Source organism: Fulmarus glacialis, unplaced genomic scaffold (assembly GCF_000690835.1).
Source record: "Fulmarus glacialis isolate BGI_N327 unplaced genomic scaffold, ASM69083v1 scaffold10771, whole genome shotgun sequence".
Taxonomy (NCBI): Eukaryota; Metazoa; Chordata; class Aves; order Procellariiformes; family Procellariidae; genus Fulmarus; species Fulmarus glacialis.
Genome location: NW_009194697.1, coordinates 1,678 through 21,337, shown reverse-complemented (window position 1 = coordinate 21,337; position 19,660 = coordinate 1,678). Strand labels below are relative to the sequence as shown.

At 41.0% G+C, this 19,660-nt stretch overlaps 1 long non-coding RNA gene across 1 annotated transcript in view; it reads right to left on the bottom strand.

Annotated features, from left to right (window-relative positions):
* Positions 1–16,336: 16,336 nt before the first annotated feature.
* The window catches only part of LOC104084125, a 4,816-nt gene continuing 1,492 nt past the window's right edge, over positions 16,337–19,660 (bottom strand). Inside the window, exons 2-3 of the long non-coding RNA XR_683610.1 lie at positions 18,419–18,524; positions 16,337–16,781 (exon numbers count right to left, since the gene is read on the bottom strand). This is a non-coding gene — a long non-coding RNA (uncharacterized LOC104084125). The remainder of the gene's footprint in view (positions 16,782–18,418; positions 18,525–19,660) is intronic.

Sequence of the window (19,660 nt, the reverse complement as noted above, 5' to 3'; positions counted from 1 at the left end):
CCATCACAACGTAAATCATTTCTTCTGCAAAAATACTCCACAGTCAACAAACGCCAACATGAAAACGCCTTATCCTGGAGTATCCACTTCCTACAAATGAGAGACCTGCTATCCCCGCAACAGCCAAAACACTCCAATGGTTGGTGCAACGTTAAAAATCAAATGTGCAGTGCAATTCTGCTGATGTGAGTTAAAACAGAATTGGGTTTGAAAGTTGCTAACATTTTATTAAGTCATCCCCGTTCTCACAGGGGGAAGGTTAGGAGCCGAAGCTAAGGGTACTCAGCAGTACCGGTGCTGCTGGTTTCACTTGCTTCCTTACCCATTTGGATGCTGAAAGAGACACAGATTTAGGACTGCGTTTGCCTCCCTAAAATCCCAGCCCCTGAGCATGGCTACCTGGAGCCTGCAGACGACCTGGAAGCGTAGTTCAGATGTATGCCAGCCTCTCCCCTGAATGGATGTCCCACCCTCCTAAGGCTGTGCAGCAACAGAATGGCACAGTAAGTGCTTTGCAGGGGAAATTGAGAAGTGTTGTCTCCTCCAATTACCGCGCACTGCAAATGAGAATATAAACAGATTATCTGGCAATTAACAGCAGAGTGAAAGTTAACATCAGTCCATTTTTTCCCATCCTAACACAATCTTGCATCTTTTTCAATCTGTGTCCCAGAAACCATCAAAGTGATAGTTCTGTGAACTGTCATTGCTGTTAAACAAAAAAAGTGAGTAAAAGGCAAGATAGTCACGACCTTCTTGAAATTTCTTCATGTTTCACATCTCCTAGGTAGAGACGCTGGGGATCCATTCTTTCCTTTAAATTAAAAACCAAAACAAACAAAACAACCGCCTCACTTTTCCTGGTGTTTGGTTTGGAAGAACTAACATAATTTGGAAAAGCTGGCTTAATGCATTTGTTTAAAAAAAAAAAAAAATTCTTACAGTGCTTTTGCTGTCTCAGTAATTAATAGATCCAAGTAATTTTAACTGGATATGTTTGTCTTGGGTTTATTTTCTTCTATTGCACATTCATTCAAAGCCCTTCAGTATCTTTGCAAGCTTCTAACAAGAAAATGTGTTTTCTCCACTAATAATTCTTGAAGAAGGCAATTTGGATTATTAAATGTTCTCCAAGCCCACTTTCCTATGGTTTATGAGCTCTTACTAGCTTCAGTCATCTGGAGAAAAATGACTGAGGCACGTAAGACTCCAGTAAACAGTACTTATTAGTAGCTACAACAAGCCACAGGAGTGATATCATTGAGAGTTCAGTATTTTGAGACCAGCAATTATAGAAATTTTACGCTAAAATGTTTCTGTAAATTATAAATACAGTCCATTGGGATTTTTAAAGAATGAGAATGTTTTTCCTGGAGAAAACATTAACGGCACCGAAAGAGCTGTGTGTTGACGCTGGGGACCCATTTTGCTGAAAGCAAAGATGAGACCAGCTGGCTCAGTCTCGTTGAAAAGGCTTAGAAAATCCTATTCTTATGTTGCTGATTTTGGCATTGGCTTGTTGGCTTGAAAAGTCATGGCGTGATCTGGAACCTTTTCTCACTGGCCAGCCGTGACCGCAGGCGGTTTCCATTTTGCAACTTTTTGGCAGCATTTGTAAAACTGTTAATGTCTGAGAGTACAGTTGCTGGTATCTTGAGTCAAGTGCTGCAGACACTGAAGAGTCTCATGAGAGCATCATGTATAATATGCAAAGACATTATGTATACATATCTATAAACCCAACATGTGTACTTTATCTTGTTTTTCTTCTGCTGTAAAGTTGGTGTTCGTCTGCATCACTCAATACATAATTATTATTTTTAATGTGTGCATTTCTTTAGCTGTCATTGCGTACCTGCTTTTTGCTCGCACATTACATTTCATATTAGCTGTCCTCTGTGTTTGATACATCATTTTAGGAATACAATACAATTATTTTCTGCTGGCGTCTCCACCACTTTGAGTCATATAATGAAATTTAGCCTTAAAACCATTACAACAGGAGATAATTTATGAAACACTAAACAAGAAGCTCTCCCTCCCCCCAAGAATTGACTAAGACAAGAACAAAAGGAGTAATCATGGGTGATAATTGCATTGTCTCATTCCATTTTCTTCTGAAATCTTATTACAGCTGTCCCAAGAAAACATGCATTATACAACCCAAGTAATGAAAGACTAATTCTAAAAGCTAATTGTCTATAAAAATCTAAAGTTGATCCTTTACTCCTTAGAAATAGGGAGGTAATTGCATTGGTGTGCCAATTCATGGAGATCATCACTAGCATATTAAATCCAGGTTCAGAGTACCAACTTCTCTGTCTCCTAAGATGTTGGAAGAATAAAAACACATTAAAATATTACAGCGAGAGCATTCCAACACAGAGATGACTTCTCATTATTTATGGGTCTATATCTGAGAGAAAAATGCATGCAAGATCCAATGGCTAAAAACTGATGAAATACTTCATGGTCTAGGGCAGGAGGATAAGACAAGCTGATCATCCTGGCACCTTCAAGCCTTAAAATTTATTAAACTGATACACCAGTTCGGAAAACAATAATATATCTTCAAGAATTCCTTCCAAGACACAGGAAACTAGAATGAGAAAAGGAAACATATCACAAATGGTTACATAAAAGTAATTTTTTTTTGCTCCATTGATTATTTTTCATGCTACAGTAGTTACTCAAATTGCAGTAGTGAGGTTGTTCCAGAGGGTCTGGTCGAAGACCAGACCTGGAAATAGGCTGTTCGCTCAGTAAGTCTTGTCTTCCAGCTCCTGCAAAGACAGCCAAATAAAGTGAGAAGAGACCTTGCTGTTCACCAAGGGAAAGGAGGATACCAAAGATAGGGTCTGAAATGCTTTCGGACTGAAATTTAACCCTGTGAAAGAAAACACATCAACTCTGCTTGGGAGTGGCTGAAGAAAGCGTTAAGAAAGGAACATGAAACAATATCTTAAATTATCCATCGTTTTTTCCACAGCTTTTTTTTGCAGGAAGAAATCATTAGTCCATAAATTTGGACTCCAGCCTGCCACTTTTCACTGCCTCTGCTACCCTCATGGCCCCAAGTTGATGGTACAACAACAGAAGGAGTCCGACAGCCGAAATGCATTGGGAATTCAGCTGACATCAACATATCTCTGCTGAGAGGTATCACACGAATGTCTTGATGCAGCTCAGCAGTATAGACATTTAAGAATGACATTCTATGTAGACAATGTTTAATAGACCAGAAAAAATAACACAGGCATGAAGTACCATATGCATGCATTTTATAGCAGAAAGAACCAACCATGCTCATCTCATGAAAAAGGGAAAAGACAACCCTGAATTCAGTTATTACATACATCCTAGTAGACAAGTGCCATAATTATTAATCTTTACAAATAAAAGTATGGACTGATAAGTATAATCCCTTTAGATTAAAATTCAGCTCTGCTTGGTGCTAAGGTAGAAGAAGAGGTTCCATAAACATAGATGTATGTGAGAAAATGGTTTCTAGGAATTTATCTTACTTGAAGATAGATCACTATGTATATACAAATCATTGTATATAAAATAGAAGTTACAGATTTTTTTTCCCCCAGGGAAAAAAAATTTAAAACCAGATGCAATAATTAATTTCTCAGTGATTTAGTGAAATGCTACTGCCCAGGTCAGATCACACAACCACAACAGTCTCTCAAGTGCAGTCACGGTGTGAACAGTACGAAAGTTAGAGAGATAACTGAAAATAACTGAAGGGTGGTTGAACGGATAAAGTATTATGTATGGTTTAAAAAAAAAAGAAAAAAAACACCTGATTGTCTTTTACTTTCACTGGAGTACCCTGAGGACAAGGGCAAGTGATCTTTTTATGCAAGAGAATAGCATGTCTCCTAGTAGCCTGAAGAGTTGAACGACAGTCTTACTCACAAAAATGACAAAAAAGGTGATCCCAGGTTTTGATCCAAATTTGTTTTGAGTAGGCGTAGGATTTCGATTCTGTGCCTTTAAAAACTGGCAGTTTAGCAAAAGTGTCAAGCTGCGTAATTTCCCGCTGGCGAGAAGAATACTGCTGATGATCTCTCAAGTGAAACTGAGCAAAAATCCTTATCTCACGCAAACAGATAGTATTTTTTTCCCCTCTGTCTTCTGTAATAAGGAATCAGGTGCATTCTTTGCTTTTCATTGTATGCCAAACTGCAATATGACATTGGGAAATACTGATTCCTTATTTCAACTGCTGATTTTTAAGAGCTCCCCCCAATATATATCCTGGTTATAGGATTGAACATTAATCTATAAAAAAGGCCAAGAATTCAATTACTGCACACTCAATACAGATTAATTAATCTGCAGATTCAGCTACACAAAATTCCTGCACTCATCCCTCAAGCAAGGCTGTTGATAAATGAATAAAACTGGCACATTCGTCGTGGACTTTCCAGGTTGTACCACACAAACAGATGAAATGGACCCCAGAACGAATGGACTTGTCCTACAACCACCGTTCCTTACAGCTCAAAGCCACGGTCTTTAAAAGCAGTGCATCCATCAGCTGGTAACTGCTTCAAACAAGAAGCAGAGAAGGACGTGTCAGATTTGAATGGTACAGGGATTCTAATCTGAGATGTTTATAGTGGGGCAGAAAGCCCGAGTGGAGTCTTTAGAGAGTATTTACAACAGTCATCTTTTTGCATCTCCCCTCTCCTGCCCCCCCAGGAGTAAAAATTAAGGAAATAGGAAACCATACCCAGCCTTGCGTGGTTTAAGGCACGGACTTCTGAAATCATTCTGCATTGACGACCTTCAAGCAAAATGATACTGAAATTGTAAATGGATGATATTGAGAATAGAGGCAGGAGAAATAAATGGGTGGTCAAAAATAGCTCAAAATGGGCATCATCAGAGACCACAGACTTGATCTCTATAAGCACACTCTGACCTTTGGGCAGCTGGCACCCACACCAAGCACCATCTTGCTGCCTAAATCACAGCCCTCCCAGCAGCCGCCCATGCCCTCCAGCCCCACTCCCCCCTAGCCCAGACAAAGGGGTAGTGAGGGAGCCAGGGCAAGGGTCTCTCCCAGGTAGCTGGGACTCTGTTTGCACAGTATTTGAAGGTTGAAGCTTCACAATATGATCACGAGAGCTGAGATGCCAGCTGAAGTCCTTCCTCCCATCAAAAACTAGGAAAGAGACTACGCTGCCCTTTCCCAACACCTCCACTACCCCCTAACAAAATAATCTGCAGGTTTTTTGCCATAACAAGACCACGTGTTGTTCGCGATGACAGACAACAAAGTGATGCACGCTGAATTATGCAGAGACCGGAGGAAGCCTCTCTACGCTGCTGCTATTACGGGGTCATTTTTATTCACTCACTTGGAAGAAGGGCTGGTTTTAACTCTTCCCTTTCCTGCCCTCTCCTTTGTCCATTAGCAAAGGGACCTTGCTGGTTCTGCCATTTTGGAGCTGGCTTTCTTACAAACCCGATTCACAGATGAGAAATTTCAGGCACAACTTGGCAAACCTGGAGGACGCTGGTGGAAGCTGCTGATACGACTCAGATGTTCGTTCATTTACTGCATATGGAATACGAGGAAGAGGAGTCAACTGAAAGGTGGTTTCTAAAGAGCATACTGAAAATCACATCCCATCCTTGTTTCCAGTGGGGAGTTAGGGCTTGCTTTTTCCACCTGAAAAACTCAACTAGATCCTCCAGTTGATGTTTAATGATGACAACAACAAATTATTATGTAAAATAAGTTTGGGACTCTGCAGCATCCACCACAATTCTAACATCCAATGTATCATTTTTTTATGGTGTATCTAATGATACTGATTTTGATGCATTATCCTGATGTTTTGCAGTTCTAGTGATACCTTGGTCTAGTTTCTTGAGCTACACTTATGTCCAGGAGATCTTACTCACCTGAAATCAGGAAGGGAAAAAACATCACAGATTTTATTGGTACAGTCTGTCTCTGGGAAGTCATTAAAATCATTAGACAAGAAATGCATTTTCAATTGCCTCAGGGCTTGCGCTGGACCCCAGAGCCTAGGATGACTCTCATGATTAGGACTAAAAGTCAAGAAACGCAGTAGATACAAGTGAATTCAACCAAAAGAATGAAATGCGTGCAGGGTTTCAGGTAGGTTCACTGAGCTCTAAGTACAATTAGAAAATCGGGAAAGAGAAGTTCACGATGCTGTTTTTCTGAGTAAACAAAAAAGATTTTTTTCCTGAAGAGCCAATTCACTTCTTCATAGTCTGCATTTTTCAGCAAGTGAAGCTGATTTTTTTTTTAAATGTTCTTGTAAAGCCAGACAAGTGCATTAGAAATTGCTAACATTTATCATGTTCCTTGGCAGAACAGTTAGATACTTTGGTTTAAAAAAAAAAACAAACAAAAACAAACCCCACACTGATGGTCTCTCTTAAATAAATACTTTTAAATAAATAACTGGGGCTGTAGAACAAATGAAAAATGAGAACAGAACAAAAGATAAACCAAATATTATTAGTTCTGCAAGGAAATGGTTTCCAAATTTAGCCCATGCAATTTTTGTTGGAAGAGGGAGGCTAAAATTATCTCCAGCTAAACCAAGGCTCCCGTATCGTTGTCATTTAGGGAGTCTTTCAGTGACAGGCAGGCAAAGACTAGAACTGACAATTATTTGCAAGAGAAAAAAAGAACAACAAAACAGAGGTTATAGGACAAGTTATTTATTGTGCTCATCTGACAGCCCAAATGCAATGAGATGAGTCAGAAGTGTCCAGGCACTATTTACAGGAAGAATCATCTCTTGAAATAGACTTTCATTTCCCTTTGCTCTGTCATAATTAGGAATGTCACATTTCTTTGAGAAAATGAAGGCATGGGATAAGAGAAGGTTTCACTTCCTCTTCTTCCTCAGAAAATAAAAATATAAGTAAGAATTGAAATACCTGTCTGCAATAAATATTTGCTTGCCTAACCTGAAATTTTTTAAATTTTTGAAAGTGTAGAATGCATTGTTCATAATCTAGTTAGTTTATAGGAAGTATATTTGGGTCTGTTAAATAAATTGGGTCTGTTAAATGCATTCTTTACCTCTGAATTATGATAAATCTGTTATCAGAAGTGGTGCTCCAGCGCACCCCGAAGAACCTAACCTGAGATACCAGTAAAACAGGAAAAATTTAAGAAATGCTGCAAGTGGAAAGCAACAGTATGGCTGAGCAGGGCAGGGAAAAGGCACACAGAAATTGTCCGTAGATTGTGGATACCGAAGCATATCGTGTTTTTAGAAACAATCTCGGAAAATGAATTTAATATAACAACACATTTGCTATAATGGACTTAACACTGCACACGGTATAATGGAACCACAATAAATGTGGTTCCCAAAAAAACATCCCCAAAGCAGTAATTGTCTAAAACTAAGTTGACTTTTTATACACCTGTGGTGCTGGTTATTTTTTGGCGTTGGTTTTTTTTTTTGTTTCCCCCTCCCCCCCCCATTTCTGCCCTTAGATACGGGAGCTTCCCACGTGCTCAGGTTTTGTGTACTCCATACAGCTGGCTGAGAAAGCACGCGCTCTCCCTTGTGAGAAATGTTCTTGTTAAAACGTGGTCTTGGGTCATGTTGGAACAAGATGTTTCTTCTTTCCTTTTTTCATTTCAAATTGTTCTGCAAACAGAAAATTCTAAGGACATTTCATTTTGGAAACATTTCTGTAACGAAATACGTTGCCTGTGCTCCGAGAGGGGTTCGGTGACTCCGACAACATCGATTCCAGCTCGCAGCTGCCTGGGATCCCAAGTCCTTGGCTCTGGGTGTATCTAAGGCTGCCAAAGAGTTTAACTTCCCAGCGAAATGGGAAGCCCTCCCCGTCTCAGCTGGCTGCTCCCGAGAAAGGGCTGTGAGAGCACCGAGTCCCGGGCTCAGGGCAATCCACGAGGCTTTCGGGCAGGCTTGGATTACATGGGAGTTCATCAACCCCCCCCCTGTTTCAGATGAAATGTACCAGGTTCAGTGAGCAAATCTGGGAACAAATTAATGCTTTAAATTAAATTTTGCTTCTGACTGGATCTCCTCCCTGCTTCCCCAGCGCAGAACCTCCCACGTGCCAACTCGGCCACCCAGGGAGATTTCTGACTCTGCGTGTCGGTGTGGGGTACCACCCCTGAGGCAGCTGAATCCCATCCATCTGCCGCCCTCCAGCCCAGAATTTAGCCCAGAAGTTGCATTTTTCTTAAGCGCCCCCCATCCTAGGCAGTTACCATGGCAACCCAGGGACTGACTGTCAGATGCCGATCCTGCTACAGCTCCACTTCTGTCAGGATACAGCTAAAACACTACAGGACTAATTAGTATAACTGGAAGATACATTTTATGGTCTTTATTTTAAGATCTAAGGTGAATAAAGAGCTCAAGTCGTACCTGCACAAACCAGCCACATTCAGAGCTGTTATTCCCGTATCAAGCACAAGCAATTACATTTTTCTACCAGCCTTTTTACTTTTACTGTATTGAGATAGAGCCCTAGGAGCACTCAATTTTGTTATCCCACAGATCACCAAGCAACGTATCTGTGCAGCAACAATGCCGCTGATGGTTTACCAAGAAATACACTCACTCCCTTGCCTCAAGAGAGAATCTGAAGTTGCCAGGATGGAGGAGCATCGTTAAAGATTTTGAGTCACCTCCTATTTTTAAAAGGCGTAATATGGGCTGGTGGAAGGGGATTCGCCTTAGAAGTCTTAAAGGATCTGAATCCTGGTTTTATTACTAGGCTGTTAGGGGATGATAGGCAATTTGTTTCCTCCTTCATGCCCAATGTCTCCATCTGTTAAAGGGGAATTCTGACGTTGGTGTCTCTCTTCGTAAACTAGATTTAACAGCATTTTAAAGCAAAGTTGTATAAAAGCTAAATATTATCACCACTTACATCGTCCCTTCAGGTGATCCTGGAGCACTGTCAGAAGAAGATGGCAACGTTCAACTCGGAGCGCCACGTCTTGCCTGAGCAGCCCGTTTGCTCTCTGGTTGCCAGCAAACTTGGCAATAAGCTTCAAAACCCTGGTGGGCACAAATCCGGGGCTCCAGTGCCAGACAGAAGAGATCCCCAGCCTCACGCTCCCATCTACTCTTTCTTCAGTAATATGTCCTAGTGGATGTCCCATGCTTTTCAACCTGCAGTTTCACTGAGATGCCAGCTACCTTCTCATGGAAAAGAGAAAAGCCTTTTGCTCTTCTAGATATGTAGCACAGTACAGTTCAGTTTCCTGCATAGCTCTGCAACTTGAAAATACTTTCTTATAGCAGTGCCATACGGCCATTACACAGCAACACAGGAGGCTGTGTTAATCTGACAATCAGCTTTTAACGCGGGCTACCCCCACTATACTGCATGCAGGTGGCATTGGAGTGTTTTCCTGCAGCTCAGCTACGCTTAACAGTCTTTTCTATAGCATCCCTCTGTTTTTAGACTATCATCTTCCAGTGAACCAAAAATCACTGCTGCATTGAATATTTCCTCCTTCCTTGGGTCTAATTCGGCTTTTCGTTTATCCTCACCTTGCTCTCTGTCTGCTTTCCAGGGAACGAGCATGCGGAGGGGAAGTGGGGACCTTTCTTCTCTGGCACCTCACGTCTGCTCTCTGCCTGTCTGCTGACAGTCCAAAGGGCCAGGGGTCCAGCCACCCCCTGCGTCTTGGGCTCACTCTCTTGCACCTTCTTAGTCCCTACACCAGACTGCTTGACAGATAGCCAGCGAACCAAGGAGAAAGAGATCGTGAGAAGAGGAACAAGAGACATCATTTCTCAAATTGAATGATGAAGCTCATTCAGTTTCTCATTTCTGTATCTTTTGCCCAGTTCTTCTCTATAAGAACCTGTAACAGACCAAATTTAGAGCCTCCAGATTGCAATCAATCTATTCCCCGCAGTGACGTGAAATTCATGTGGCGTGAATGAAGCTGAATTTCTGAGCAATCACATGGATTTTCAGCATGGTGTGGGAAAACGCGGAACTGCCACCATCGGTGACACCCACATACTCAGCGAGCTGCCAGAGCAGGCACACGCGGCATGGTTCTGAAGGGGTGAGGGGCTGGGAGTTGCTCCTGCCACGGTGAAGGGGTGTTGATGGAGGCAACGACTGTAGCTCTGGCTGATGTTTGAGAGTCTCCCCGCACTGGGACTAAGCCATAGCTCCTGCTACAGGGAGGGCTGCACTCTTCAACCCACTTGTTGCACAACCCTTACATGCAATGATAGCAGATGCACGCTGTAATTGTTTTTTTAAAGGAAAAAAACCTCACACGAGAAAATTGGAGAGAATTTTGAAGTGAGCCTTGTATTTTACATCCTTGAGCCTGTAAAGCTTCTGTAGTACAACCAACCTCCAAGCCAAATGGTTTTGTCACAGGGCCTAACTTTATTTTAAAAGCCCTACTGACTTAAAGATTTACAGAAACCTTCCTTGCTCTTTATAATACTGGGTAAAATAACCACAAATTATTTCAGAGCACAGTAGATTCTCTTTGAAATGCTCATAAAATGAGACAGATAGCAGTCCCAGACACTTTTTTCATGGACAAAAGTGCTGAATCAGCATCCCATGCCCTCAGAGGTAGCTACTGACAAGCATGACAGCATTAAGTCAGCAAGAATTGAAGTGAGAGCACCAACTCACCTTGCACCTACTACCGAATGGTCATCACACTCTGATGAATAGAAATTAATTTTTAACGTACGTTGTTTTTAAGCAGTTTTCTTTAGATATGCATGGGGATCCAATAAAAAAATGAAAAGTAGATATGCAAGAAATGTTATATATAAGATAGATAAGGAACATCAGAGTCTCAGTACTGGTAAATCTTGCTCAGTGATGTATCTATCCCTGGAAACAAACGAGAACTGGAGAACAAAAAGGCCGATTAACGATTAATATGCTAATTATAAAACATGAAGCAGGCATATTCAGTTAGAAACAAATAGCCAAGTAATTACTAGAAGACTTGGGTCTACGATAGCTGGTTTTGAAGGCGCAGAGTGCGGCCAGAACTCTTCATCACAGGGCCGTGGCATAGCCATAGCTGCACCAGATCAGTCAAGTGAGATGGTCAATGCACACCGAGGTAAAGGTGCATTTACGCTGGACTCAGAGGGGACATCAGAGTATCGCATGAGAGAGGAAAACGACAGAGCGTGTATGCGTGAATTCCCGCAACAGTTACAGAATTGGAGGTTCGCTTGTGTTTGTCATCAGAGCAGCAGGGAAGGGCTGGGGCGCAGCACTGTCCACTGCTGTTAAAATTTCACAACAGCACCTCCTAATCTTTTCGGCACAAGCTTCACCACCCCTGTTTGAGAAGTTGCTAAGGTAGGGGAAGAGTCCTCAGGTTCGCTAGGAGACAGGAATTAGGGAACTGAGGTGAGGGCTCTGAGGCTACTGGGGATAAAGGAACTAGAAAGATTTTGGGGACTTGCCTTTGGCTTGCCTCGCTGGCTGGACAAAGGCAGTGCCCAGCTAATGAAAAGAGCCTTGCTCTTCATTCCCACAACCCTGTCTTCCTCCCTCTTGGCTCTCTCTCCTGGCTCTCCTTCTTTCGCTGCTCACCAGGACTAAAAATAGTAGCTACGGGCAGCCAGATTGCATGGGGCTAAGGGCAGGTCAGGAAGGAGAAAATATTGGAAACGGGGTCTGAGCATCGAGTCATCCCACAGAGGGGAAGGAGAAGATCTGCAGTTATGTTTGAGAACAGCTGCAGATCCCCTGGGATTTGTTTTCCAATTAGTAACAAAGCCCATTAACAAACTCTAAATAGAGGGTTTTTCACTTAAGTGAGACTTTCCTAAATTAGTAGCCATCAGTTCTGACTTGGATAGTGAATATGTCAAATTCCATGGATTATACCAGTGTACAGCCCTCCTCCCGCAAAAAAAAAAAAAAAAAAAAAAAAAGGGAAGCATGGCAATATGGTGAGCCACGATCAGAAAAAAGGAGCTTGCTTTAAGAGCAGCATATGTCTGTTTTTCCAATCAAAACACCTTGTGTTTTTTGGTAGTTTTAGTAGTAGTAGTAGTTTTTTGGACTTCAGTTTGCTCTACCAGCAAAGGGAAATGAATAAAAATGGGAGCACTGATGATTCTTAGAAGGCATTGAGAAGGTAGATGGAACCTTTTCATCAAAAGAACAAAGCAATTGCAAATAATAAAATAAAAGGAACTTTTAAAACTAAGGAAAATAAATCTCTGTAACCTTCAAAAAATAACTCAGACTCAACAGTAGTCACTGAGAAGACAAACTGGGTGCTTACACAGATAAAGGCATTTGGGCATGTTATAATTCATGAAAATAGCTTAAACTTGATTTAACCCCGCGTTTCAAAGACTAAATCAATCTCTATTTAGGCAGGGCAGATGACCTCACACCTGCCTTCTGTGTCATTTTCTGTACTTCAGCTGAGGCTTTCAGAGTGACTGTGGACCAGGAGGAATATGGGCTTTGACCTAACTGGTGCTAACTGGCATCTCATTTTTCAACAGTGCTGTCAGGTCTGGCCCATGAAACAGTGCAGTATGGAGGATTCCCAAGGATTGTTAATAGGCCTGAGCCGCAGAGACTGAACCTGGCTCAGTGGTATCTTTCCATACAAAAATGACTTTGCGGACATGACCACTCAGCTTTCCAAGGCAGCATCTCAGAGCATATTCTTCCATCCCTTACACACAAGTGCACACACACTTCAGTGATAGCTGTTTTTCTTGTGCAAGGACAGTGAAACCTGTATTAAACATTTACTTCTGCAATTTCTTCCTCAAAATCTTCTTCTGGGATGTTCTGAAAGAGCTTGGGACATACACAATAGTCCACTCTAACATTTTATTTAAGCTACATTTATCTACTGCTTAGGTAAGAACATTTCAAATAAAGGTGATGCAGGATGTCATTAATGAACCTTGTCCTACCTCCATTGGGGGAAGGCATGACGAACTAGAACTTAAACAGATAGCGGTTTGAAGAAGCTCAGCATCTTTGACATTTAAAGAAGAGATTGCTTCCTACAGCGACCATCTGCCCAAGCTTCGAGACACCGGATTATTTACCAGGAATCGTAGCAACACATCAAAGAAGTTGCTTTTGATCTTTGCAATGGCCTTAAGAAATATCCTTTGTAGAAGTGAGTTCAGTGACATCTGAACCCTTACTTTAGATAAGTGCTCTTCCTAGGATGTAAACATTGACAGCAAGCTGTTGCAGGACAGAGGGATCAGCTTGAGCATATGTACAATCTTCAGTCCACAAGGCAGGAAAATAAGAAAATAAGGCGCTCCCCATATTCTCACTCACCATCCTATCCATCAGATTTAGGCTGTTATTATTGTATTTAGAAACTAGAGGTGTTTTAGCAGCCAGCTAAATCAACTGGTCATTTGATGCTTAACAGGAGTATTATGGTCTGTTCCTTGTTGGTCTTTTCCTCTCATTGGCTTACTTGAAAGGAAAAATGATGGTCTCAAGTATTGCATCACTACGGCAGTAATCAAATTAGCGTGAAGTACACATCCCCAGATTGTTGTTTCTGCACACAGGACGCATGCTTCTACAAATGCAGCACGAATAGTGGCACTAGAGGGAGCTCCTGCAGCATCACCCACCTCAAAGCCCCCAGTCTGAAATCGGACCCAGATCAGAAGATTTGCTTCTGAAATTGTGAGGGTTTGGATTGTGGGTTGGTTTATTACTTATTTATTAACTTCTATGCACATTCGAATAACATTTTCAAATTTTCTTTTGCTGCTACAAACTAGAAATTTACCAGCATGCCTCTGGCTCCTGCCAACAGCTCCTGTTACTGCATGGTTCTAGGAATTGAGACTTAGCTCGTTACCTAATTGTTTATGAAAAAAAACCCAAACCCAAATACTATGGATATCTTAGTTTTAGAAAAGCTGCTTGAAAAGCTTCATTGAAGTTTGAAAAAAATCTTCCAAATATTAAACTTTTGCCCTTATTGAGAATCAACCCTCCTTTTAATCAGTAAGCCACAGGTAAGCATCTGGAATTAAAGTTAATGTTTAGCCTTCCAATAAATAAGAGACCTTTTGGGAATAGTGTGCTTATTGGGTAATGCTGAAAAAAAGACATTTACAAGATTGTTGCTTTTATTTTATATTGTATGCTTTTTGCTGGCAATTGCTATGACTAAAGCAAGTGGCAGAAGCAGCTTTTTTATTTTTAGAAAGAAAGACATCCAAGTGATGATTTATAAAACCTCTCTAGTGAAGAAAAAGGGTACCCTCTCGATATACTTACTTGAGAAAGAATCTGTTTTCAAAAGGCAAAAGTTATAAATTTCTAAATAAAAAGTCAGGTTTCTGTAGAAACACCATGGTCATTCTTTTTGGAAGCAAATACATCTCAAATATCATCTACAGAGGACCTAACAACTACATCAAATATTGTGTTACCGTATTTCGTTCACAGAACTGCTCAGGACCCCTAGTGTGGAAGAGGTCCACCATTGCAACAGATGCCACACAGAACAAAAACACGGCTTTATTCCTCTTACTGCTAACAGCTGAAGTAGAGCTGACAACCCTACTTATATCTACACTAAGTACACTATGTATATTTACTGTATAGTTCTTTAAAATCTAACGAGAGGAGTACTCTGTTCTGTTATAAAAATTCAAGGCTAACTTACATTTGATAGTAAAAATACTGCTCAGAGCAGCGCTATGAGCAGCAAGGTTTGAATAGTTCTAGACCATTGTGTTCCCCTCTCCCCAAATAGGTGTACCACAAAATCATAAAATAATCTTTCATTTCTTGCTGGTCTAAAAATGCTTACCCAAAATAATATGTCATGAGGAAAAACTGATGTTTTGCTCCCTTCTCCAACACCAAGGCCACTTAGACAATCCTTCTCCTTGTGTCACCAGAAAAGACAATTATCCATATCAGGTGTTACTTTCACTCCATACCTTAAAAAACCAACCAACCAACTTACCTTGACTTCTTTCAGTCTCCCTTGTTCACAGTAGATACGTTCTCAAAATGCTTAGCAGATTTCCATCCCCTGTGCACCGACCTCCTCCGAGTGTGAAGTTCCCCATTTTCCATGACGCTCCAGTATTCTGAGACCTCCATTCTTCTCCTCACCCTCTGCCTCCAAAACCTTCTCTACTTTCTTAAATTCACTTCACTGGATCACTTTCAAACCTTCTATACTTCGCTCTTCCTCAGTAATTTTTTATCTTCTCCTGCCCAATTTTTCTTCTCAACCATTTTACTCCTTTAAAAAAAAAAAAAAAAAAACAACCCACAAACCAACCACCCTATCCATCTCCTCACACTTTTCTTCTCCCCTCATGTTGTTCTTCCCTTGCCCAAGTGTCTTCACTGCTACTGCCAGTTGAGTTCCATATAATTCCCATTTCTTCTCCCTCACAAATCTCCCTTCATCTCCTCAAATAGTTTTAGGTTTCCCATCTCCCTCAGTTTCTGTAACTTATATCCTTTCCCCAAGTCCTTCCAGCCTGACTGCATTGTGAATCAGGATATCAGAACGTTGTGATAATGTTATTTTTCATTTGGTGTGGGGAATTCTTTCTGCTGATGTAAGCAAAGTTTGTGAAGACTGTGTGATGAATGTATATTTTAATGATAACAGGGTAATGAAGCCTCCAGTACCCTCATCCACCTGATTTAGAATTCTTCCTGGCATTCCGTAATTCCCGATGTAATTCCTCTCAGTGTCTGCCATCTTTAGCAAGAACAGCCATTGAGCAAAGCCACTCTTTTCACTGCTCAGCTTTCCCTCCTTCACTTCCTCTTCCCCATTGCCATCCAAAAACGTATGGAGGAAGGGTAGAGCCTGTTACACGGACTGAACTGTCTTCCTTCCCAAATAATTACTCCTAGGAAGTAACGCACAGGAATTTTCAAATTCATGTTCCTTTGCACTACATTTTCTCTATTCTAAATCCAATGGAAATTAAGATATATCTGCCGTTGTTGCAAAGAATGCATACTTGTGGATCTATTAGTGAAACAAGTAATTCACCAGCACTACAGATTCAAGCATGGAGAATGTGAAGTGACACTATAGTAAGACTGATGGAGAGATGATTTTGCATATATATGTGCGGGTTACGCCCACAGAAATGCAAGAACTAAGAGGCCATGGGGTCTCAAAGTCACAGAGAATCCCAGTGCTCGCTGTAAGAAATAATTGTATTTGTCACTTCACAAACATTGTAAGAAAGAATGCAAATGAAGGCAGTAATGGGGTTATAGTTACAAGGTGAAAAATCAATGGTTGCACAAAGAAAAAACACAAAACTACTTAAAACAACCAAATCTTTTAATTAGAAAGCAACAAACATGCAAACAGCAGGTATAGAAATTTATTTGAACCAACGTTTTTACTATAATGAAAGTTACTTTAAAACATTGATCCAAGCTCCCACATTTGCAGGTTAAGGAAAATATTGCACTTTGCATCTTCTAGCACCCCTCATACATGGCAAAACATTTTAAAAACATTTTTGCTTATTTTACTTGCACACTCTCCCAAAGTCATGCACACAGTCATTCAAAAACAAAAGGTTAGGTTATCCAAAAGCAATACCTTAGAATTGCACTAAAGCTCTGTAAGGAAAAATATAATTAATGTCTTATACAAATTCCATTAACGTCTAGGTACTTGCACACAATTGCCGGTTACTCTTCATCTTCGTTTTCATTTTCCTGACCAGATCCTTCTGATCTGTCACCTTCCAATCGATCTGTAAGACACAGAGATTTAGTAAAGAGAACCTCTAAAGTTTTCAGGCTTTGGTAAGTATTTATAGTGTACTATCTCCCTGGGCTATTACACAACACACAGTGGCTGTGGGTTATACGGTAGAAGAAAGTCCGAATGGACTGACAGCAGAGATAGGGTAGAAATGTTACCACAAGAAAGGAGAACAGGAGAAAAGCCCTAAAGGATTTCCAGGCATAAAAGTGAAATTTGTGTACAAAAGGAGAAACCTTGTAGCTGCTGACTGGCTGTCAGCCCAGAAAAGATGAATGCAAGCGTAATATTAAAAAGACATGGTGAATAAAAGGGATTGAAACACACTGTTCTGGGGAGCCAAAACTAGAATAGCTGCAGTTCGAAATTTGTATACTCCAGAAAATGGGGGAATCACTATCTGTCACTGTATACATCAGAAAAAGTACCTTCTAACGTAAAGGTTTAGAGAAAGGAAATAAAGAAATGTGTGAGGGAACATGATTGGCTCAAGATATATCACTCAAACAAGATGCACTGTCAGGTTAAGAAATACTGCACCCAACTATAACACAGATTTTTTTCTGAAACTGTTGTAACTCAAGTGTTGAGCAGTTCTTTGAGTATTTTACTCCAAAGAAATTGAACAAATGAAAAAAACCCCAAACTAATATATTAATTTACAGCAGTGGTGAGGCGAACCACTGGGCTGAATACAGTGGCATCCTCCTGGCTCTCTAATTCTCACAGATCAGCGAGAGGTGAAAGAAGAGCAGCAGCTGCTGCCAGGCAGAGCTTCCCTCCTTCCTCATCACTATAAACCCACTGCTCTTCTCAGCCGGTGCCGGAGTGCCCATATTCAATATCTACAGTCACTTTCACCCTCATCTACAGCTCTGTTAGGTTTCCACCCCATATGCCATACCAGCCTCCCAAAATGTCACCTCCTTGCTTCCTACCCAGTACGATGTCTCTCCATTGTCCTGCATCTTCAGTATCAACCCACTGCAGTCAGCTTCTTCAGCACTAACATCCAGCAACACCAGTTCCCAACAACGATTCTCCTGCAACCTCTCATATCACCAGTTCCAGCCCCTAGGGAACTGCTCCTTCGCTGAAGGGACATCCTAGTACCTGCTGCCCCAGGAACAGCTGCCAGCAGCCTCATTAATATCTCCCACAGTCCTGTGTCTTCACACCCTCCTTCGTCCACAGAAAATTCCAAGCCCACAATAACAGTCAGTTTATCTTACAACTCATTCCAGTCATCCCCAATAGTTTTCCCATCACACAGTGCTCACCTTAAAGATCATTCCTTAGAAAAGAGAGTGTTTTTCAACATCTAATCTAAGTACTAGATTACAAATAAACTACTTCAGGATGGATAGTATGGTAACATTTAAAAATATATTTCGCTCTTTTCTTCCTCTTTGTTTTGAGGTAAAAATAACAGCTGCAAAAATGTTGGAAGTCTCACACTAAAGAAGCAATTCCTAAGTACTTCTGTTAAAAGACCCTTGAACAACCCTTGAATCTTCTCACCAACCCCAAGTGTAGCCACAGACAGCTGAAGGTCTTGATGGTTCCCCAATCCATCTGCTATTTCATAGACCAAAGTGGTGGACAAGCTCTTCAGGAGTCTCTCACCTGCTCTTATATGATTCAACGAAGCCAACATTCGTAACATAAAAGAAGCTGGAACAGTAATAGTGTTTCTGGTCTCTTCCAGCATTAATTCATTACGTGTTATAACCTGGAGTCAGGGAAGGGGAAAAAAATAGCATCAAAAAACCCACAAAATTGTACTGCATCAATATTGGTTTGTAGATACAAAGTTCCTATGCAAAAGGCATTTACAGAGTCCAAAATTACAATAAGGGAGCAATATTTTAATAATTACTATCGAATACAGTTATACCAGTTGCATGTGGTAAGAAAAGTCAGACAAATGACTCTGCCTACAGATATATAATTGTCTATCTAAACAATATTCTAGTAAGATCATAATTCCATTGTCCACATGCATGATAGATATTAAGATAAGCAACTGAGAAAAACTTTTGGAAAATAGATCTTGCATGAAGTAAGGAGGAATGATGAGAGAAAGTGCTGTTAGAGATGGCAACTGGTGTTGTGCTAGCACCAACGCTGGCCAAGAATGTGGGATGGAAAAGAGATGAGGTTACCCTAAACTCCTACCTTCATGCTGCTCAAAATTTTTGGAGAAAATCCAAGGAACACAAGCAATTACTCTATCCCAGTTCAGGAACATTCTCCAGCTCCGTAATTCTTTCTAAACAGATCTATAGCTTGCTTCTAAATGACTTGAAAGAGCCAGCCCCTACTGTCTTAGTTTCAAGGGAGCGGGGAAAAAAAAAATCACTAATGAATACTTTCAGCTCTTTTGCCTCCCTCCTTCCTTGTGGTAGTTCCTTGCGATCCTTCTTGCTTTGCCGTTAAGCTCTAATCCCACACCTTAGCTTGTCTCTCAGCTTTCAGACTACGTTCTTTCATTATCACTAAGCATAAAAATTTCTTTATGTGGAGACAAGGTCTGACCATTATTCAGTCCTTCCTCCCAGATCAGCTGCTGTAAGGCAGGAAAATAATGCATGTCTCTTTCTGCCTGAGACTCCTTCTCAAGCCTCTTCCTCTTGTGAGGAACATGTTCTTGCAAATGTCTGCAGTGGCCTTCTCCTAGCCAAATCCAAGTGCCTCTTTTCCGTCATTCTCATGTGTTTACCAGGAACTTTGCTGATCACTCCCTAAATGAAGCAAACTGAGAAGACAGCAGGCTGCCACTGTTTTCCTCTTTCACCTTCTATTTCTCCAGTGCATCATTAGTAACACCCTTTTGACAGCCTGCTTCTGATGCTTTTTCTCTATTCA